This window comes from Cnephaeus nilssonii (assembly GCF_951640355.1).
Source record: "Cnephaeus nilssonii genome assembly, chromosome: 7".
NCBI lineage: Eukaryota > Metazoa > Chordata > Mammalia > Chiroptera > Vespertilionidae > Cnephaeus > Cnephaeus nilssonii.
The window spans coordinates 9,720,597-9,743,194 of NC_137078.1; the positions used below are offsets into that span (position 1 = coordinate 9,720,597).

The following is a 22,598-nucleotide window of genomic DNA, read 5'->3' on the forward strand; positions in this document are numbered from 1 at the left end:
CTTTCTGGCCCCCTTTGTACTGATAAGAAGTCAACTGTTAATTATTTTGTGGTTCAACTTTTTTTTTTTTTAACTTATTAACTTCAGAATAATAGAATCACATGAAGCTGGGTTGGAGCTTGTCATCCTCATCTTTCTAGCTGGTGAACTTGGGTAAATCACTCAAATCTATGAATCCCTGTCAACATTTTTAATATATGTTTAGATGTGGATCTGTTGGAATTTATTCTACTGGAAATTTATTGAAGTTCTTGGATATGCAGGTTGATGTTTTTCATCACAATTTGAGAGTTTCAGCCTTTTTTATTTTTATTTTTCTGCTCCTTTCTCTCTCCTCTCCTTGCACAATCATTACATAAGGTTAGTGAACTTTATGGTGTCTTGTATTACTCTGGGTTCATTTTTATTCATCCTTTTGCCTCTCTGTTTTTCAAATTGCATAATTTTTATCTTCAAGCTTCCTAATTCTTTTTTCTGGCAGTTCAAATCTGCTAATGAGCTCTTCTAGTGAATTTTTCATTTTAGTTATTATACTTTCCAACTCTGGAATTTCTATTTGGATCTCTTTTACAACTTTTGTTTATTGATTGATATGTTCCATTTAATGAGACATTTTCATCATATATTCTTTTACTTCTCTTAGCATAGCTTCCTTTAGTTTTTAAAATATATTTATAATGATAGCTTTCAAGTCTTCATCTGTTAAATCTGATGTCTAAACTCTCTGGTAGGCAGTTTCTGTTGCCTGTTTTTGCTCCTCCACACCCCATTTATGTCACATTGTCCTGTTTATTTGAATGTCTGATTTTTTGTTGTTGTTGAAAAACTGGACACTTCAGATAATATAGTATAGCAACTCAGGATACTGATTTCCCTTCTCCCTTTGGGGATTTTAGTTTTTATTGTTGTCACTTGTTCATTTACTACTATTTATTTAGGGATTTGGCTGGCCTTAATTAGTAAAGTTCCCTTGCAGTGTGAAGCTTCTAATTTTGCTACTCAGAAAACAGAGCCTTGGATATGTGCACAGTCACCCTGGGATGACAGGAGTTTTAGCAGGGCTCATTTTCACTGTGTCTTTCCCCAATCTATTGGTTAACCATCTGACTTTGTTGATATAACATTCAGCTGTTAGGTTCTACTACTTGCCTGCTGATTGCTCTAGCGTTTTTTATAATGTCCTTATGCATAAATTTCTCCATAGTCTCAATCAATTAAATTTGAACCTTTTTACAGGAGTAGTTTTTGAGGCTAGTCTTCAAGATTTTCTTTGTCTCCCCCCCACCCCCACCCCCGCCAGAGCTCTTAACTTTTTCCCTGGTTCTCTCTGATAAACTAGCTGGCCTACAATTTAGGTTGTTGCCCTGAGTAAGCAATTAAACCTCCTCTTAATTGCTTACCAGCAGAATCCGTATCACTTTTGAAAACTCTGAAGCTTGAACTTCCCACACTCTGTTTTAAACAAAGTAAGCTCATTTTGAGAGAATTTTGGAGATCTCTGTTCTCAAGGCCCACCCCTCCTGCTAGCACAATCTCTGTGTCACTGTTCTAAAGCTGGGCAAGGGTAGTGGTGCACTTTTCTTTGAACAACACCCTCTCTTTATGAGCAGCATGCTGGCAGGGTTGGTAGCCTCTGGTCTTCTCAGCTTGCCTCCTCTAGCATAGCACCTCCACCCTCTGAGTGAGCTGGGGTGAAATCATTCTGGGCCTAAGTGCTCTTGGCCTGCCATCTTGGATAGAACTTCCATTCTACCAACAGAGGAAAGGAGCCCATGACCTCAGCCACACTCACCTGGAATTCAGCCTATTCAACACAGAATTGGAGGAGATGAAAAATACTGGAGGTTTGGCCCTCCTAAAGAGATGTTATAGGCCCTGACTGATGGTGGGGAAGGAAGCCCTATGTTCTTGGGCACATCCACCTGCAGTGTAGCTTCTACTATGCTGAGCTTATGAGAGTGCAGGTTGTAGCTCCAGTGCCACAGACTCTTCCTCTTACCAAGATTTAGTAGAGCTTCTTGAATACATACACTGAGTGGCCAGATTATTATGATCTCTGAATGCATAATAATCTGGTCACTCAGTATATATATATTAGAGGCCCAGTGCATGAAATTCATGCATGGGTGGGGTCTGGCCATCCTGGCCAGGGGGAGGGGACATGGGCAGTTGGCTGGCCTGCCTGCTGGTCGAACTCCTGGCCTAGGGGACAATTTACACATTAGCCTTTTATTGTATAGGATATACACTGAGTGGCCAGATTATTATGCATTCAGAGATTTACACTGAGAAATATCACCATATGCCTTCTCCCATTCTATGTGGTGTAACGTTGGAGCTGAATAGTTATCAGAAGTTTGTTTGGTGACCAAAGGATAAAATCAAGAGGTATTATAAAATAATGCTGTAACTAACAGGGATTAAATTCAAATCAGCTGGCAGCTCCAACTCCACACAGAGGTTAAGGTGAGCAGAGCAGGGACAGGCATGCTATGGGTGGCTCCCTCTCTGACTGACACACAATTTTTATTTTATTTTTATATTAAATTAAATCCTTATTGCTGAAAGTATTACATAAGTCCCCTTTTCCCCCTATTGATTCCTTCTAGCCCGCCCCTGTCCCCTGCCCCAGGCCTTCACCAGCCTATTGTCTGTGACCATGGGTTATGTATATACTAGAGTCCCGGTGCATGAAATTCATGCATGGGGAGGTGTCCCTCAGCCCGGCCTGCACCTTCTCTAATCCTGGACCCCTCGGGGGATGTCCGACTGCTGATTTGGGACCGATTCCTCTCACAATCTAGGACCACTGACTCCTAACTGCTCACCTGCCTGCCTGCCTGATTGCCCCTAACCCCTCTGCCTGCCTGCCTGATTGCTCCTAACCTAAGGTGACCAGACATCCCGCTTTTGGCTGGACAGTCCCGATTTTTAACAATTTGTCCCGCGTCCCGTGGCGTTTTAAAAAAGTTTCGATTTTTGGAAAGAATGCACGACAAGCTAGGGAACGGCGGGAGAATGGGGAGGGAATATATGGTTTTCGGCGGCCATGTGGCTATTTAGCCAGGATATGAGTTTTATATTATTTTTGTTAATTTTATTTTATTTTTTTTTTGAAGGGTGTTTTTTTATTTTATTTTATGTACAAAGAGATAGCATTCTGTCATAAGGTAGATGTCTTGAATGACCCATTCACGGAAGTTCACTTAGTCCAACTTAATGAAACCTATGTCCTTTGCGTACTGAGGGAAACACTGGAGGCACATGTTGAGGCCGTACTTCCGGATCAGGCCGTGGCGGTTCGAGCAGACGCGGCAAGAATGGGAACCCTGGCCGAATTTCCTCGGATGGCTCCAGTAGAGTTGCTAGTGACCCATCTTGCTCACTCTGTAGCAACGAGGCAAAAGGGCTATTTTTGTTAATTTTATAATGTTAAACTTTAATAATAAATAATTGTTGAGAACTTATTATCGAGAACTGCTTATCAAAGTTCGCATTGTTGATCAGTTGTTAGAATTCGACCACCATTGTTTGGACTTAATGAACAATGGCATTTTTTGGGATTGGCAACGACGAAAACATTTTGTAACTGTCTCTCAGACGATACACATCGTACTGCATGCTAGTAAGCTAGTTAAACAAGTGATGTCATTACAAATCAGCTATTCAGATAATTTAGGTAAGTAATTTATTTATTTATTTCATAAATACATACATTTTCTTGAATTTAGCAGACAGTACTCATATTATTTATATTTTATAGTGGCAGCAAAAAGTCTAGCACCGGCCTTGAAAGTGACACTTACGACTTACGTTACAGCAAATTCAGAGGAAAAATAATACAAGTTAGTATTGTTATTATTTAGAAAGAAATATAGGATTAAAATAATTTTTAAAATATAGTTACTTTATAACAATCAAATTAATTTAATTTATAAACTAACAATAAAATATGTTCATGTAATTATGTACCTACTTACTGTGTTTTTAAGCAATATGTATATAATAATTTATAATTTTAAATTATTTTTTTTAGATTTTTAACATAATAAGAAAAGAGGATGCAAATTCAACGATGATCTAAGAAGTGAATTTCCTTTTATTAAAAAAGCCAAAAGCTATTATAATATAGACCAAATTTTTAATCCAGAACCCCCCCCCCCCCCCGGGCCAAAACCAGTTTGGCTCAGTGGATAGAGCATCGGCCTGCGGACTCAAGAGTCCCAGGTTCGATTCCGGTCAAGGGCATGTACCTTGGTTGCGGGCACATCCCCAGTAGGGGGTGTGCAGGAGGCAGCTGAATCAATGTTTCTAACTCTCTATCCCTCTCTTTTCCTCTCTGTAAAAAATCAATAAAATATATTTTAAAAAAAGAACACCCCTCCCCCTGCCCGGTCAATGGTGTCCCACTTTACCAATGTTAAAATCTGGTCACCTTATCCTAACTTCCTCTGCCTGCCTGCTTGATGCCCCTAACTTCTCTCCCCTGCCAGCCTGATCACCCCTAACTGCCTCTGCCTCGGCCCCTGCCACCGTGGCTTTGTCCGGAAGGACATCCGGAAGACATCCAGTCTATCTGGTCTAATTAGCATATCACCCTTTTATTAGTATAGATGCATACAAGTTCTTTGGTTGAACCCTTCCCACCCACCCAACTCCGCCTTCCCTCTGAGATTCCATAGTCTGGTCCATGCTTTAATGTCTCTGGATCTATTTTGTTCAGTTTATTTTGTTCATTAGATTCCACATATGAGTGAGATCATGTGATACTTGTCTTTTTCTGACTGGCTTATTTTGCTTACCATAATACTCTCCTGGTTCCTCCATGCTGTCTCAAAGGGTAAGAGATCCTTTTTTTCACTGCTGCATAGTATTCCGTAGTGTAAATGTACCACAGCTTTTTTATCCACTCATCTACTGATGGGCACTTGGGCTGTTTCCAAATCTTACCTATTATAAATTGCACTGCTATGAACATAGGGATGCATATATTCTTTATTATTGGTATTCTGGGTTTCTTAGGATATATTCCTAGAATTGGGATAGCTGGGTAAAATGACAGTTCATATTTAATTTTTTTAGGAAACTCCATACTGTTTTCCATAATGGCTGCATCAGCCTGCATTCCCACCAGCAGTGTACTAGGTTTCCCTTTTCTCCACATCCTTGCCAGCACTTGTCATTTGTTGATTTGCTGATGGTAGCCATTCTGATAGGTGTGAGGTGAAACCTCATTGTCTTTTTAATTTGCATCTCTCTGATGATCAGTGACTTTGGACATTCTTTCATATGTCTCTTGGCTATCTGTATGTCCACTTTGGAGAAGTATCTATTTATGTCCCTTGTCCTTTTTTAAATTGGATTGTCTTCCTTTTGTTAAATTGTATGAGTTCCTTATATATTTTGGGTATTAACCCTTTATCAGATGTGTCATTGCCAAATATGTTCTCCCATACAATGGGCTCCCTTTTCATTTTGTTGATGGTTTTTTATACTATGCAGAAGCTTTTTATTTTGATACAGTCCCACTTGTTTATTTTCTCCTTAGTTTCCTTTGCCCTAGGAGATGTATCCATAAACATATTGCAACTAGAGATGTCTGAGCTTTTGCTGCCTATGGTTTCTTCTAGGGTTTTTATGGTTTCACAACTTACATTTATGTCTTTTATCTATTTGAGTTTATTTTTGTGTATGGTGTAAATTGGTGGTCTAGTTTCATTTTTTTTGCATGTATCTGTCCAATTTTCCCAACACCATTTATTGAAGAGACTGTCTTGACTCCAATGTATGTTCTTGCCTCCTTTGTCAAATATTAAATTAGCATAATGGTTTGGGTTGATTTCTGGGGTCTCTATTCTGTTCTATCGATCTATATACTATTCTTGTGCCAGTACCAGCCTGTTTTGAGTACAGTGGTTTTGTAGTATAACTTGATATCTGGTATTTTGATCCCTCTAACTTTGTTCTTCTTTCTCAAAATTGCTGCAGCTATTCAGGTTATTTTTTGAATCCAAATAAAGTTTTGGAGTGTTTGGTCTAGATATGTGAAATATGGTATTTTAATAGGGATTGCATTGAATCTATAGATTGCTTTGTGTAGTATGGACATTTTAATTATGTTAATTCTATCAATCCATGACTACGGTATATTCTTCCACCTGTTTATATCTTCCTCTATCTCTTTTTCAATGTCCTGTAGTTTTCCTGAGTACAAGTCTTTTACCTCCTTGGTTAGGTTTATTCACAAGTATCTTAATTTTTTTGTTGCAATGGTAAATAGGATTGTTTGTTTAGTTTCTCTTTCTGACAACTTATTATGGGTGTATAAAAATGCCATCGATTTCTGGGTGTTAATTTAGTAGCCTGCTACATTGGCAAAATAATTTATTAAATCTAGTAGTTTTTCTGGTGGAGTCTTTAGGGTTTTCTATGTATAATATCATGTCATCTGCAAATAATGAGAGTTTTTCTTTCTCCTTTCCAATTTGGATGTTTTTTATTTCTTCTTATCTGATCACTGTGGCTAGGACTCCCAATACTATGTTGAATAAGAGTGGTGAAAGGGGATATTCCTATCTTGTTCCTGTTCTTAGGGAAAATGATTTTAGTTTTTGCCTATTGAGTATGATGTTTGCTATAAGTTTGTCATATGTGGCCTTTATTATGTTGAGATCAGCAAATTGGTAATATGATTCCTCTATTCCCACTTTGCTGAGAGTTTTTATAAAAAATGGGTGTTGTTGTCCGGCCAACATGGCTCAGTGGTTGAGCATAGACCTGTGAACCAGGAGGTCATGATTCAATTCCAGGTCAGGCACAGCTTGGGTTGTAGGCTTGGTTCCCAGTATGGGGCATGTAGGAGGCAGCCAATCAATGATTCTCTATCATCATTGATGTTTCTATATCTCTCTCCCTCTCCCTTCCTCTCTGAAATCAACGAAAATATATTTTTAAATGGATATTTGATTTTGTCAAATGCTCTTTCTGCATCTATTGATATGATCATGTAATTTTTGTCTTTCAATTTGCTTATGTGATGTATCACATTTATCAATTTCAAATATTGTACCAGCCTTGCATTCCTAGAATAAATCCCACTTGGTCATGGTGTATGATCTTTTTAATATATTGCTGGATCCGACTGGTTAATATTTTGTTGAGGATTTTAGCATCTATGTTCATCATGGATATTGGCCTGTAGTTCTCTTTCTTTGTAGTTTTGTTATCTGGTTTTGGAATTAGGATAATGCTGGCCTCATAAAAAAGAGCTTGGAAGTGTTCCTTCCTCTTAGATTTTTTGGAATAGCTTGAGGATAAGTGTTAGATGTTCGAAAATTTGGTAAAAATCCCCTGTGAAGCCATCTGGACCAGGGCTTTTGTTAGATGGGAGTGTTTGTTTGTTTGTTTTTAATTTCTGCTTCTATTTCATCAGTTGTTATTGGCCTATTCAAGTTTTCTGATTCTTCTTGATTCAGTTTTAAAAAATTGCATTTTTCCAGGAATTTTTCCATTTCATCTACATTGTCCAGCTTGTTGGCATATAGTTGTTCATAGTATTTTCTTATAATTCATTCTTTTTCTGTGGTGTCAGTTGTTACTTCTCTGCTTTCATTTCTGATTTTATTTATTTGGGTCTTTTTTCTTTGTTTCTTGATGAATCTGGCTAAGGGTTCATCAATCTTGTTTATCTTTTCAAAGAATCAGATCTTGGTTTCATTGTTTTTTTTGTATTGATTTTTTTTATCTTCTATGCCATTTATTACTGCTCTAATCTTTATTATTTCTTCCCTCTACTTACTCTGGGCTTTCCTTGTTGTTTTCTTTCTAATTCTTTAAGTTGTAGAGTTAAGTAGTTTGTTATTAATTTTTCTTGATTTTTTAGGTAAGCCTGTAGTGCTATGAACTTCCCTCTCAGGACTGCTTTTGCTGTGTCCCATAGATTTTCATTTGTTTCCAGGAAGTTTTTTATTTCTTTCTTGATCTTGTTGGTAACCCGTTCATTGTTTAATAACATGCTATTTAGCCTCCATATGTTTGAATGTTTTAGTGTGTTTTTAATGTAGTTGATTTCTAATTTCATTCCATTGTGATCTGAGAAGATGCTTGATATGATTTCAATATTTCTGAACTTGTAGAGACTTGTTTTGTGTCCTAACATGTGGTCTATCTTTGTGAATGACCTATGTGAACTTGAGAAGAATGTGTATTCTGCAGTCTGGGGGTGAAATGTTCTATAAATGTCTATTAAATCCATCTGATCCAGTGTGTCCTTTACAGTCTCTGTGTCCTTGTTAATTTTTTTGTCTGGAAGATCTATCCAGTGAAGTCAGTGGGTGTTAAAGTCTCCTACTATTAATGTATTACTGTCTATCTCTCCCTTAAGGTCCTCTAGAAATTTTTAAAAATATATTTAGGTGCTCCTATATTGGGTATATGTATTTTTACCAGGCTTATATCCTCTTGTTGGATGGATCCCTTTAGTATTATGTTGTGACTTTATTGTCTTTTTTGATGGCCTTCATTTTGAGGTCTATTTTGTCAGATATGAGTATTGCTACCCCAGCTTTTTTTTCATTTCTATTTTTATGGAAACATTGTTTCCATCCCTTCACTCTCATCTGTGTGAGTCTTTTGTTCTGAAATGGGTCTCTTGTAGACAGCATATAAATGGGTCATGTTTTTGTATCCATTCAGCTTCCCTATATCTTTTGATTGGAGCATTTAATCTATTTACATTTAAGGTTATTATTGATAGGTACTTATTTGTTGCCATTTTAATTATTTATTCCTATGTTTCTCTCTTTCTCTCTCTTTCTTCTTCTCCCCTTTAGATGTGTTAGTGCTGTCCTTAGGTAGCAGGGCCTCACACCACTGCCTGCCATGAGGGATGCAGGCACATCATCACCAGATCATCTATCTTTTGGAAGAGATGCTAGAAACCCAAATTTTAATTTTAAAAATCCTGATTTTTTAAAAATAATGACTCCAAATGTTTGGTAGCACCATGTAGATCCAACACAACACATTCTCAGAATGGACTCCTAGTTTGCAACCTCTGGGTGAAAGTCAGGTCTCCTTACAACATGTGGTCATGGTCAGGCCTTCTCACAGGAAGTCCCCAGCTGACTATAGAGGCAAACTCCTGGACCCAGATAAAGGGAGGCAACCCAGTACTGGCACACAGACCCCACAATGCCCTCATACCAGGCTGAGGTGACATGCTCTCTGAGGAGCTGAAGTTTTGCCTTCTATGGTTGTATCTGTGGATTATGGTGCTGATGACATTGTAAATAGATGAGGCAGTAAGCACACAGGTCAGCATTCCTCCCCACTGCCAGATGACCCATGCCAAGAAGTCTGTCAAGGAGCCTGCCAAGGCCAGAGAACTTGGGTCTGAGAGATGCTCAGGGGCGGAGCCCTCATTTATATACTCTTTTCACTATTTTTTATGGCCTTGGAGAGCAAACCAGAGTAAAGCAACCTTACATTAACTAAGTCCTATGTCCTATGCTTGCCCATCCCCAAATCTGAGCCCAACTTCACAACCTGGAACAGGAGGTGACTTTAAGTAATCCTCACTCAGGCTGTTTCCTTCCCATTAAAGTTCTCTGGGAACACCCTATGGCCCCATCAAAGGTCTGTGGGCACTGCCTATAGCCCCCAGGCACCTACTCCCCGCTGTGGATACTGCGGGCCTTGTACAAACAGTGGGCCCACATCAAAACAAGCAGCCTTGACAAACAACCATGGCCCTATCCTTTCCTAGTAATGAGCTGATGACTAGAGCCTCAATTTTCTGGAGCAGTCTCAATCATGAATGATGGGTTCCTTCATTAGATCATGATGGATGTTGTTGTTCAGGAATTTCCTCAGTGGATGTAGAACATTTTCTTTCTGATGGCAGGAAATGCAGAGTCTTAGGATTTAACAAACCTGGGCAAGTCCCAGTCTTTCCCAACTTGTGTCCCTGAATGTCACTTCTACTGGAGTCTCAGGTTTCTTGCCTGTGGAACAAATACAGCAATCCTTTCCCGGGGTTTTTTAAGAATCTGGAAAATGCAGGGAGGGTAACTTAGCACTTGAGCTCACTAGATCTCTCCTCCCTGCACCTGGAAGTATTAATCATGGTCCTTAGTTAGAAACTCAATAAACTTCCCCTAATCCCTGCCAATAGATTTATCTCAACACAAATCCCCACTGGTCACTCAGGGCAGAGCTCTGTGAAGGCCTGGGCTTTGCCATGTGATGTCAGGATGATGACCACCTATCAACACAGCAAGGAGCCTGGAGTCCTCCCTGGGCCTCTGGGTCTGAACGCTCCCCTCCCTGGGCCTCCTCCCCTTGTTCCTGTCCTCCCTGTAGGTGTGGGAACTGAGGTTCCTATCAGACCCAGAGGGTTTCACTGAGGGAGTGGAGCTGGGACTATAAAAATCACAACCTCTGAGTTCCCAGGCTCTGTGTCAACCCACCAGCCACGTCACCCCACAGCCACCGCGCCTGTGGCCCAGAGTCCCCTGGGTCATGTTAAAAGTACAAATCTCGCTTTCAGAAAACAGGAAGCTGACGGTTCTTCCACACTGACTCTGTGAGCAGCACAGTGAAAGGGAAGAGGGGAGAGACCTTGATGCCATTTCTACCTGGGAAACCAGAAGATGCGAGTCATCATTTTGCTCTGTCAGGAAGAAAGCCATAATCCACTCCAACCTCAGCCCCACCATAACACTGACCCCCCACAGACCCCAGAGGCCCAGGGATCCAGTCCCCATTTGTTTGCTTTCAAAAAGGAAAAGATTCCAGGAACACCCAAAGTTCTCCTTTCAGAAGCAGCAGGCCCGGATGCCCTGTATGAAGCCTGTCCTCACACCCAGATGGCGCTGGCCCATCCTGCTCCCTGTCAGAGATGAAAGGCTTGCCTTGTTCTGATGGGAAAACAGGGCTGTGGCTCCCCACAATTGGAAAATACAGTTTTGATGATTAAAGTGTGCCTTTCGACAGGCTTTGTGGAAGACATTCTGGGCGAGGTCTGAGGAAAGCAGGCTGCCAGAGCACTGTCTGCCAGCCATGTTTTCTCTGAACTTCTGGCCCCAATGGGAAAGGATATTAAAAGTTCATTTTTAAATTTTAGTCATGATCCACAATGCTCAAGAGTCACGGCCTGGGGTTAGAAAACGTATCCGTGAAAAAGATCTGAAATGCTATAGTTAAGGACTTCTTCCACACAGAAGCACCAGAGGCATAATCAGGATGGCAAAAGTGCTCTGCACAACAGCGACTTGTACAGTTACACATCTCTAAAGTCAAGAGTTCATATCTATACCTCAATCTGCAAATTACCTAATGATTTCTGCAGGACTCTCACACCTGCACATGAACCCTGACTTGATGGGCCTTCATCTCTCAAATCCTACCATGCTGTCATTCCAATAGTAAGCCCGGTGCTTTTCCTGTGCACTTCTTTGAGGCCAGTTTATAAAGTGACATGCAAAATAATCAATCCTGGCAATAAATGAAAGAAGGGACATTGGAGAAAGAAATGGCCTAGCTCAAAAATCAATCATTGCTCAACGGATAACTTGATTACTGGTAACTTGGGAAAAACGAAGCTACTTAGGAATGAGCAGCTAGTGTCTCTCATTGACCCCATGGAGTGATTCTAGTGAAAACTGGTGACTACAGGAAAGCAAGCAGATCCCACACAGTCTTGTTTGACTCTCAGAGCTTTCTTCCTTCCTTTCTTCCTCCCTTCCTTCCTTCCTTTCTTTTTTTATTTTCTTTGTTTTTAATTTGAATTACTACTTATATGAGGTACAGTCTCAAATTCATAGACAGGAAACAGAATGGTGGTTGCCAGGGGCTGAGGGCAGGGGAGGGGAGTTGTTTAATGGGCCCAGCATTGCAGTTTTGCAAGATGAAGAGCTCTGGAGATCTGGTGTACAACCATGTGAATGTACTTAATACTACAAATGTACACTTAAAAATGGTTAGGATGGTAAATTTTATATTATGTAAATTTCACCACAATAAAAAAAAAAAGAGTTGAATTAGTTGCTAACATTTAAAAATCAAGACATCACACTTACACATCTCCATTTCCCTCTCCTGGCCTATAATTGGACAATGAGACGGCACTGGGCCCACCATCCCGCATGGCAACAGCCTGCTGGACTGCGAGCGGCTGTCCCCTACATAAGCTCCACTCATCCCAGCCGCCACACCAGGCTGGTTTCAGGACCCAGGGCTGGAACAAATGGGACGTATTCTACACATTTGACTCAAAGCAATTAGGTTGCAAACATTTTATATAGACTTCAGCGTCCTATGAGAAAATTATGTAAAATGCATTCTTAGTCATGCTGAACAATAGATTAGGCAAATAGCAAGCGAAAGAGACCACGGGTTCAGTGGGAGAGCTGCACCAGTGGCCAGCACCCACACTCATCCCCGTCTCGCGTTGGCCCAGCTTCCCGCTGATGCTGTGCTGGGCTGCTGGTCTCCCAGCTTCTGCAGAAGACTGGCGCTAGGTACTAGCACTCATCTGCTGCCGGGATAGAGGGCCACTCGCCCTCCTCCCAGGACACTCACCTCCTGGGCCTCCTCAGGCCACTGGGGCCAGAGCCCTGAAAGGGGACCAGTGCACGGCGTCAGAATGTGCCCTTGTCCGCCTCAGGCTGCAGGAGGCTGGGCCGCCAGAGGCTGACTTTGGGGAAGATTTGTGATGTGAAAATCTCTGCCATGGAAACAAAGGTGAGTTATATGCCATCAATCATGGGCTACTGAGAAGGCTCTAGAAGTGACAACAATCTGAGGCAGCCAGACCCCACCCCCACACCCACCCCCAGCCCAGGGCAGCCGCACAAGCTCACCCTCCTCTTCTGGATCCCGAGCATTTCCCAGGCAAGGTGTCTGCAAGGATCCAGAGACAGGTCAAAAGTTCCAAAGGAGGAAGAATATCTGAAAATGGGCACCAAAAGGAAAGGAATAAGTAGATATAAAGTTGAGTTTAGCTATCCAAGCATTTTGGAAATGCCTCAAAGCCTGACACTGGTTTTCAAATTGTGGTCTCTACAGGGCAAGGAAGGACTATACTAGTAAGGACAGTGAGAGCCTTGGATACCATTTGTGGCAAGATGTCCCTGGGAAGAAGAAGCAGTGAGTCCTGAGGGCAATGAAGAAATAAGCGCCAAGAGACAAGTCCAGATGCCCAGCACTCAACAATGACATCGCACTTTTAGAAGAGAAGCCAGCACCTGGGCACAGAGCAACCTGGTTTTAGAAACCATCTGTGTGTTTTTGTTGTGTTTTTTTTTTTACATTTATATTTCACTATTTTATGTAGAAAAATCCTGGTTTTAAACAACTTAAGGACAGAATCACAGACAGAAATAGATAGGATGTGAGGAGGGCAGGAGGGATTGAAGCACTAGCTATGTTAAAAAAAAAAAAACACAAAACCTACTGTTCTGTTTTCTGCATTTCTTTGCTGGAATTTATTACTAACCCAAGCACAACAGATAATTGAGTGGGGTATTCAACCATCTTTCCAAAAACAATAATGCCACATGTCCAAAATTCCACTGTTTAAAAACCTCATATCCAACAAATCGTTGAGTCCCTCTATGGTAACCATCTCATACCAAATAAATCCTGCCGCTGTCACAGAATGGCATGGTTCTTTCCATTTCTTATGTGGGCTTCGAACAGACCATAAATCCACTAATGAGTTGCTCATATTCTGACCACAGTTCTTTCCACAAAGGTTAGGCAAGGTTTGATGAATTTAAGCCTGGTGGTCATGCACAGGAAAAACCATACTGATTGTCTCTTTATAAATTGAGGATGAGACATTAGGGGGAAATGCCCAGAAATGTCTCACATCCAGATTCATTGACCATTTATTAGCTGTTTGGACAAACAGCATGCAAAGTTCATCCTTCCAGGGTTCTGGTCTAGTCCACCAATAACTAGTCATGACTGGCTCAGGTGCCAGCCCACCGAGATTAGTTCCTACAGACCTCCAGCAGTAAGACTCCAGGTGATCTACAAAAGGCTGGGAAAGAAGATCAGACAGTGTCTTGGAAGAAATGGGCAGAAAAGACTGAAGAGAAGTTGATGGAGAAGAGAGCAGACAGCTCAACCTCCCATAACCTGAGGGAAGAGGGACCCCCTCTGTGCTTTGAAAGCAGAATTCAGTCTTTCTAATTTCTAGAGATGTCACTGTCTGCTTTTAACATCCCTGTTAGACAGAGCCTGGCCTGAAGTACACCCTCTCCCGAGATGGAAAGAGACCCTGTATTAGGCATGTCTTCACCTGGGAAGTACGTACCTTACCACCACATTAAAGGCCCCTGGACAGGGGAGAGCACATTACTATTAGTTAATTCCTGCTCTTGTGACAGATGTAGAAAAGCAATTGGAGGATGATGTGGGAAAAGCCAAGATTCCAGGAAAGGCCTAGGTGTATCAATGAATAGAGAAGTACTTGTAAATATATGATGTAATAGAGTCACACACAAAATTTCTTTAACCTTATGATACACTGGGTGTCTACAGAGAGGATAAGCACTGTATGCCTGCAAGGTAACAAGGCTTTCTTTATTCTGTAGATCCCAGCCTGTTCATCCTTAAAGGAGACCGCAGACAGTGTGGAGCACCCCAAGTTCAGAGGAACTGAGACACTGGACGCCTTCCAGAGAAGAGCCACAAAGTTGAGTTACAGGCTGCGAGGGTTGAGCAATGAAGGGAGGGTCAGTAGCATGAAACACTGAGTAAGTGCAACAGCTATAAGTCAACCAGGGCAAGAAACAACCTAAAAATAATCACAAAACCTCCCCCAAGGAGAAGGTTTCCATTCTCCTGAGGACCAGGACCTGGGCAGTTGCAGACCATACCTGGGCTCTTGGCCAAAGAACCAACAATATATTTATAACCTGCAGTTTCTGGGGACTGTGATGGCTCCCCTGCCTGTATTGGGATTAGCAAAGTCAGCTGTCATAGACATGGTCCCATGGAGGGGTGGCAGGCTCAAGCAGAAGCAGTCCCAAGAGCAGTGTGAGGGGCCTCCATTGGTATTGGTGTGCTCACATCTCCCTGTCTCTCCTCTCATCCAGCTCTGTTCCTTTTGCTCTCCTCTTTTCCTCTCTTCCTTGTACCTTCTTCCCCACTTTCCCACTGCAGTGGTCCTTGGTGACCTTCTGTTATGTCAGCTTCCCCAGTCCAGGGAGAAAATGAGACTATAAAACAAACCACCCTTGAGGTCTGAGTGACTTTCCAGATTAACCTCCAGGACTAGACGATCTATAGATGGAGAGTCTAGCAGATGATTGGTGGTCCTGGGAGACCGTGGAGGTCACTGCTGCCCTCCTCCAGCTCAGTGCTGCCCTGTGAGCTGTTCTCCAGCCTGGACTGCGAGAGCAGCACAGGCCCGTGTCTGGCACGGTGTGTCTGTCCTCCTCTTCCATTCATCCAGCCTGAACCTATCCTTTCCTGAAACACACTTCTTAGTTTAAACAAAACAAAACAAAATAAAAAAATCTAGCAGCAAGAAGACATAGGAGAGTCACTTGCCATTTTCTGTCTTTGAAACAGATGATCCAAGGAAAGGGCTTTACATACACTAATGAGGCCATTACTATCAGTGATTATGGCTTAGCAATGAACCACTCATGCTTCAGCTGCAAAGAGCTCTCCTAAGTTGTCTTCTTTTTAAAAAAGATAATACTGTATTGATTGAGAACAGGGTACAATCTTATATTAAGTGATGAAACCAGTGTAGACAAAACTTCCTTAGCCAGCGCACCTGGAGGAAGAAGTGTGGAGGGATAGGGGTCCCGCTGGGCTAGAAGGGCGGTCCTGTTAAGTACCATCATGCTGCTGTTCAAAACAGGGACACCGTAGGGCCCTCACGCCCTGGGAAGCTAAGATTCTCCCAGAATCTTCCTAACCTGTATTCACTTTCCTGCTTTAGGAAGAAATCGTCATAGACATGGCAATCATTCTATAATTCAAATTTGGTCGAGGCCACAGGTCCATCTGCTGTGGTCTGTGGTCATCTTTGATGTAAGAACACAAGACAGACTATCTGCCAACCCCAAACATGGAATGGGGATAAGTGGGAGAGCAAGCAATGCAGCCAAAATTCCATATTTGGTTGGGGTGCGTGTGAGTGTGAGTGTTCCTTAACAAAGTTTTGAGCTGCCTCTACTTCTTTGTTTCCTTCCATCTGTCCTGCAGCAATCCTATCCCACCCCCAAAAAGCCCAGGGTGTTTTTCTCCTTTTGTCACCTGGGCGCCAGTCCTATAGAGTCTGCAGCTCAATATGAGGGCCTACCACTCACCAGGGAGCAGTTGGGCAAAGTTGAAGAGAAATTCAGGCACATGGTGGCTAAGGGCTGATGTCCTATGGGACCGTGGAGAGGAAATAGGTGACTCCAAGGACCTAGAGAGGACATTGACTCCTGGAGGTGCCCAGGACATCCGAATAGCTCAGGAATCTGAGTCCTGAAGATCCCAGGTGGACACCATGGGCTGAACGTTCCCGGTGATCTTTCAGTCACGGAGGGGCTAATTCACCCTGCGATGCAGCCAAATGCGGGCAGGGAGAAGTGCCCAAGCCTGGCATAGAAAATACTTTAAACAAACAAAAAAGAATTACCTGGCCCCTGGCCAGCCTGCCAGCCAGTCTCCAAGGTGATGGCAGCTCTCCACAGGAGTCCTTCCTCTTTCGGTCTGCTCCAGATGCTAGCCACCCCACTGACTCCCACTCTTTTTTTTTTTTTAATATATTTTATTGATTTTTTACAGAGAGGAAGGGAGAGGGATAGAGAGTTAGAAACATCGACGAGAGAGAAACATCGATCAGCTGCCTCCTGCACATCCCCCACTGGGGATGTGCCCGCAACCAAGGTACATGCCCTTAACCGGAATCGAACCTGGGACCTTTCAGTCCGCAGGCCGATGCTCTATCCACTGAGCCAAACCGGTTTCGGCCTGACTCCCACTCTTTAAATGACTCTGCATACCTAGGTCATTGGCCTCGCTGAGAATGTAGCTTTTAGGCTGATGAAAAGGATGAGGGTGCCCAGCACCTCAAACCAGAACAGGGACCATCCAGAGAGGAGAAAAAGCTCAGGAGCTGGGAGGTGGGGACACTCATTGAGTGGAGGCAAACAGAACTTTCGCTTGGGCAGGTGAAGGCTGTCAGGATCACTCCTACACTGCTAGGGGCCACAGGTGAGGAGAACCCAATAATTCCACACTGAAAGGGATTCTTAAACAGAAATAAAATATAGGAACATGTGCATCATGAGTCATGTGCAAGAATTTCACAGAAACTGGTCCTAACCTCCCCAAACTGGGAACAACTCAGACATTCCACAAAAGTAAAATTAATAATCAGTAAGTGTAAAGGAATGTTACAGGCAGTGAAAACAGTGAAGTATAGCTACATGCAGGGAGAAGCGTCAATCCCACAATCATGATGTTGAAGAGAAGCAAGAGTGAAAAAAATAGGCAACACGACTCCATTTACATAAAAAATTCAAACAGGCCAAAAACCACACAAAACATACATTGTTTAGGGATTATATGCAGGTGGTAAAACTATGAAAAGAAAAACAAGAATCTCCAGAGAAGTGAGATAAAGGTTCAATTGGGAGAGCCCATGGCTCGCTCGCCCAGGGGTAGATGAGGTTGTGGGGTATTGCAATGCTCCATCTCTTACGCTGAGAATAGCTTCGCTAAGGGGAAGGAAGAAAGATCATTGAATTTGGAGACAAATCCATGGGTTTTATTCCCACCTCTGACAGTTATTAAACCCTTAACTTAGTCATATAATCTCCCTAAACCCCAATTTTCCTACCTATAGAGTATATAAATGGTAAAATGGAAATAATAACTCTTACCTCAAAGGGTTGCTGTGTAGCTAAAATGAGTATATATATTTTAAATGTTTTAAATCCCTAATAGCAGAATATACATGGAAGATGTAACTTTATAAACTCCTATCTCACAGTTTTACCTGTACCTGGGTATTGATTTGTTAGCTGCCCTCAGTAAACATCTGTTTTGTGCTTGCAAGGTGCCCAGCATTGTGCTAGGCACTATGCAAACTGTGCTAGGCACTATGAAAAGCAAGAGCTGACTTTTCATTGAGGACATTTGCATCAATATGTAAAAGTAAAACTTGGATGCATCAATAGATAAATGGATAGACAAAACGTGATGCATCCAGACCATGGAATATTACTCAGCTTTTAAAATGAAGGAAATTCTGATACTTGCTACAGCATGGATGCACCTTGAGGACAGTGTACTCAGTGAAATAAGCCAGTCACAAAAGGACAAGTACTATATGATTTCACTCATATGAAGATCCTAGAGTAGGCAAATTCATAGCGACAGAAAGTAGAATGGTGGCTGCCAGGAGCTTTAGGGAAGGGAATGGGGAGTTAGTGCTTAATGAGGACATCAGTTAAAAAAAAAAAGTTCTGAAGATGGATGGTGTGATGATAGCACAACAATGTAAATGTACTTAATGTTACTAAATTGCACACTTAAAAATGGTTAAAATTGTAAAGTTTATGTTTTGTGTAGTTGACCACAATTTTAAAAATGGTTAAGATAGTCTTTAAAAAGTGAACATGAGCAAACACTGGAGGGCAAACAAGGATATCCACCATCATCACTACTATAATATCATACTGAGACGCTAGCCAAAGCAATTAGAGATGATAAAGAAATGTATAAAAATTGAGAGGGAGGTGAGATTCTCACTGTTAATAGATACAACCAGGAAACCTTAAGAAAACCAACCAAAACTACTACAAGCAATACTTCAGGAAAGTGAAAGCAGAATCAACACCAATATCTCTGCATTTTCTGGTGGTCACAGCCTCATGATCATGTTGCCTGAGCAGGGAAGGGCAAGCTGGTTTCTAACCCAATACTCTCTCAGCTGAAAGCCTTGTGCAATGGCATAGGTACACAAATGTCTCAGTAATAAGACAGAAAATTAACACATAGAAATCAACAGCTTCACATATGCCAACAACTCCCCTTTAAAAGATAGTGAGGACAGCAACAACTTTATGGAAGCAATCACAAGGACAAAACATCTCAGGAAAATTTAACAAGAAATGTGAAAGCCTTTAGAATAAAACTTCAAAATGCTCCTGAAGAATGTGTGAAAGAGGACCAGTCAGAAATTTTTCATATACTTACTGAAATAAAGAATAATTTTCATGGATTCAACAGTAGAGTAGAGGGTCCTGATAATCAAATCAATGATTTGGAATGTGAGGAAGCAAAATACACCCAATCAGAAGAGCAAAAAGAAAAAAGAATCCAAAAATAGGAAGATAGTGTAAGGAGCCTCTGGAACAACTTCCAGTGTACCAATATTTGCATTATGGGAGTGCCAAAAGGAGAAGAGAGAGAGTAAGATTTTGAAAAATATCTATTTTCCTATTTTAAAAATAATGACAGAAAACTTCCCCTACCTGGTGAAAGAAATAGACTTACAAGTTCAGGAAGCACAGAGAGTCCCAAACAAGAGGAACCGAAAGAAGCCCACACCAAGGCACATCATAATTAAAAAGCCAAGGATTAAAGACAAAGAGAGAATTTTAAAAACAGCAAGAGAAAAGCAGTTAGTTACCTATAACGGAGTGCCCATATGACCGTCAGCTGATTTCTCAACAGAAACTTTGCAAGCCAGAAGGGAGTGGCTCACATACACCCAAGCTCACACAGATACAGCCAAGGCAAAAGTGATGAATAGCAAGGACCTACAACTAAGATTACTCTACTCATCAAAGCTATTATTTAGAATTGAAGGCCAGATAAAGAGCTTCACAGACAAGAAAAAGCTAAAGGAGTTCATCACCACCAAACCAGTATTATATGAACTGTTGAAGGGTATTCTTGAAAGAAAGAAAGAAAGAAAGAAAGAAAGAAAGAAAGAGAGAGAGAGAGAAAGAGAGAGAGAGAGAGAGAGAGAGAGAGAGAGAGAGAGAGAGAGAGAGAGAGGAAGAAAGAAAGAAGACATAAAATATGAACAATAAAATGGCAATAAATACATTATCTATCAACAATTGAATCTAAAAATCAAAATAAACGAACAAAAAATCTAATGAACAAAATAAACTGATAAATAAAAAAGAACCAGAGGCATGGAAACATGGAACAGACTAACGAATCTCAGAGGGAAGGGGGATGGGAAGAGATTAACCAAAGATCTTATATGCATATATGAATTACCTATGGACACAGACAATAGGGTGGTGAAGCCCTGAGGTGGGGCAGGAAACAGGTGAAAGGGGGAAATGGGAGGAAAAAGGGGGCCATCTGTAATTCTCTCAACAATAAAAGTTTTAAAAAACACACAGAAAAATGAAAAGGGGCCAGCTTTAAAAAGTATCAAACATATTTCAAAGATATAATCATTAAAACTGAAACACTAGTAGAAAAGAGGTAGAGCCCTGGCTGGTGTGACTCAGTGGTTAGAATGTTGGCCATCAGACTGAAAGGTTGCGGGTTTGATTCCCAGTCAAGGGCATATACCTGGGTTGCAGGTTCCCTCTCTGGCCCCAGTCAGGGTGCATGTGGGAGGCAACCAATCAATGTGTCTCTCTCACATTGATGTTCCTCTTACTCTCTCTCTCTCTCTCTCTCTCTCTCTCTCTCTCTCTCTTCCCCTCCCTCCCACCCTTCCACTCTCTCTAGGAATCAATGAGAAAGGAAAAATTATCCTCAGGTGAGGAACAACAACAACAACAACAAAAAGGGTCAGAAATAGAATCAAATGTATATGTGAAATAAATTTATGACAGAGGCTACATTTTAACTCTGAGGTTGTAAAGATGGACTTATTAATAAAATGTAACCAGGTAGTCAGTCAGAAAAAAAGATTAACTGGATCCATCCCTTACAGAATATACCAAACTAAACTCCAAATGTATCATAAACTTAGAACATGAAACCATAAAAGTACTGGAAGCCCTAGCTGATTTAGCTCAGTGGATAGAGTGTCAACCTGTGGACTGAAGGGTCCTGGGTTTGATTCCGGTCAAGGGCACATGCTCGGGTTGTGGGCTCGATCCCCAGTAGGGGGCATGCAGGAGGCAGCTGATCAATGATTCTCTCTCATCATTGATGTTTCTATCTATCTCTCCTTTCCTCTCTGAAATCAATAAAAATATATTTTTTAAAAAGTACTGGAAAATTCCAAGCCTTAATGGGAAGGTCTTTTTAACTGAGACTCAAAAAAATCAGTGGTCATTAAAAAAAGAAGATTGAGAGATTGGTTAATCAAAACACATAAAAATAAAAAGATGTCTATATGGCAAAGGCATCATGGGCAGTATGAATATAGATAATATTAGGGAATTATTATTCATTGTTTTGGGTGTTAATAATGATACAATAGTATAAGAGAATGTCCTGGGTTTTAGTAGGTGCATGCTAAAGTGCTTCAGTTTCATCTTATGTGTGTAGGGCTCATGTTCACACATGCATGTGCTCACACAACCACAAGCTCACACAGATACAGCCAAGGCAAAAGTGGTAACTGCTATCAATTGTTAAATTTAGGGATGGATATATAGGTGATTGGTGCACTGTTATTTCCATGATTTATCCTACCTAATAAAATAGTAATATGCAAATTGACTGCACCTTCGCTATGCCCACCATCCAAAGCCACGCCCACCAGCCAATCAGGGCGAGTATGCAAATTACCCAACAAAGATGGCGGTTAATTTGCATACGCTGAGGGAGGGAGGAGTGAAGACTGAAGACAACTTAGAAGGAAGACGGAGGAAAAGCGGAAAGCAAGATGGCTGCCAGAGGGAAAGCCCCGGCGGGGCGGGGCGGGGCAGGGCGGAGTGGGGTGGGGCGGAGCGGGGCAGGTGGCAGCGGCGTGCGGGTGCAGGCATGGTGGCCGAAACGGCGGCGGCAGCAGCGGCAGCGCATGTGGCCGCAGCGGCCGCTTGCAGGATTTTTCCTGCAAATGGGCTACTAGTTTATTCATAATAGAAAGTTGAAAAAAATATCATAAGCAAAGTCAAAAGACCAATGACAAACTGGGAAAATGATTTGTAATTCATATGATAAACAAGGTTAATCTTTCCAATCCATAAAAAGCGTCTATTGATTAAGAAGAAAATTTCCAGTAACCCAAAGAAAAAGTGGACAAAGGCAGGACTAGTTCATAGAAAAAGATATATGAAACATGACCTTGCTGGTAGGAGGGCAAATGGTGAAATGACAGTGAACTGGTATTTTGTACCTATCAGAACAATGCATTTGCTTTTGATCTAGCTATCCTGACTTCTAGGCACTTAGCTATGGATACTCCTGCATACATATGGAATAACAGACGTCCAGGTTGGATTATTGAGTCATTGTTCATTATAGCGAAAGACAGGCAGCAGTACCTCCATGGGCTGTTACATGAGCCTGAGCACGTCCACCACAGAACATCAGGTGGCTCTAAAAGAAGCTCCCTTTGGACTAAGGACACATCAACAGGATACAATGTTAAGTGAAAAATATAAGGTGCTTTTGTTTATAAAAAGGAGAAAGATAAGAATATATATTTC

The 22,598-nt window shown here is 41.5% G+C and overlaps 1 pseudogene across 1 annotated transcript; it reads right to left on the reverse strand.

Moving 5' to 3' along the window:
- Window positions 1-3,101: 3,101 nt before the first annotated feature.
- Window positions 3,102-3,377, reverse strand: LOC307103720 (small ribosomal subunit protein uS14-like; annotated as a pseudogene). The gene has a single exon. The product of its transcript is annotated as a small ribosomal subunit protein uS14-like (transcript).
- Window positions 3,378-22,598: the final 19,221 nt, after the last annotated feature.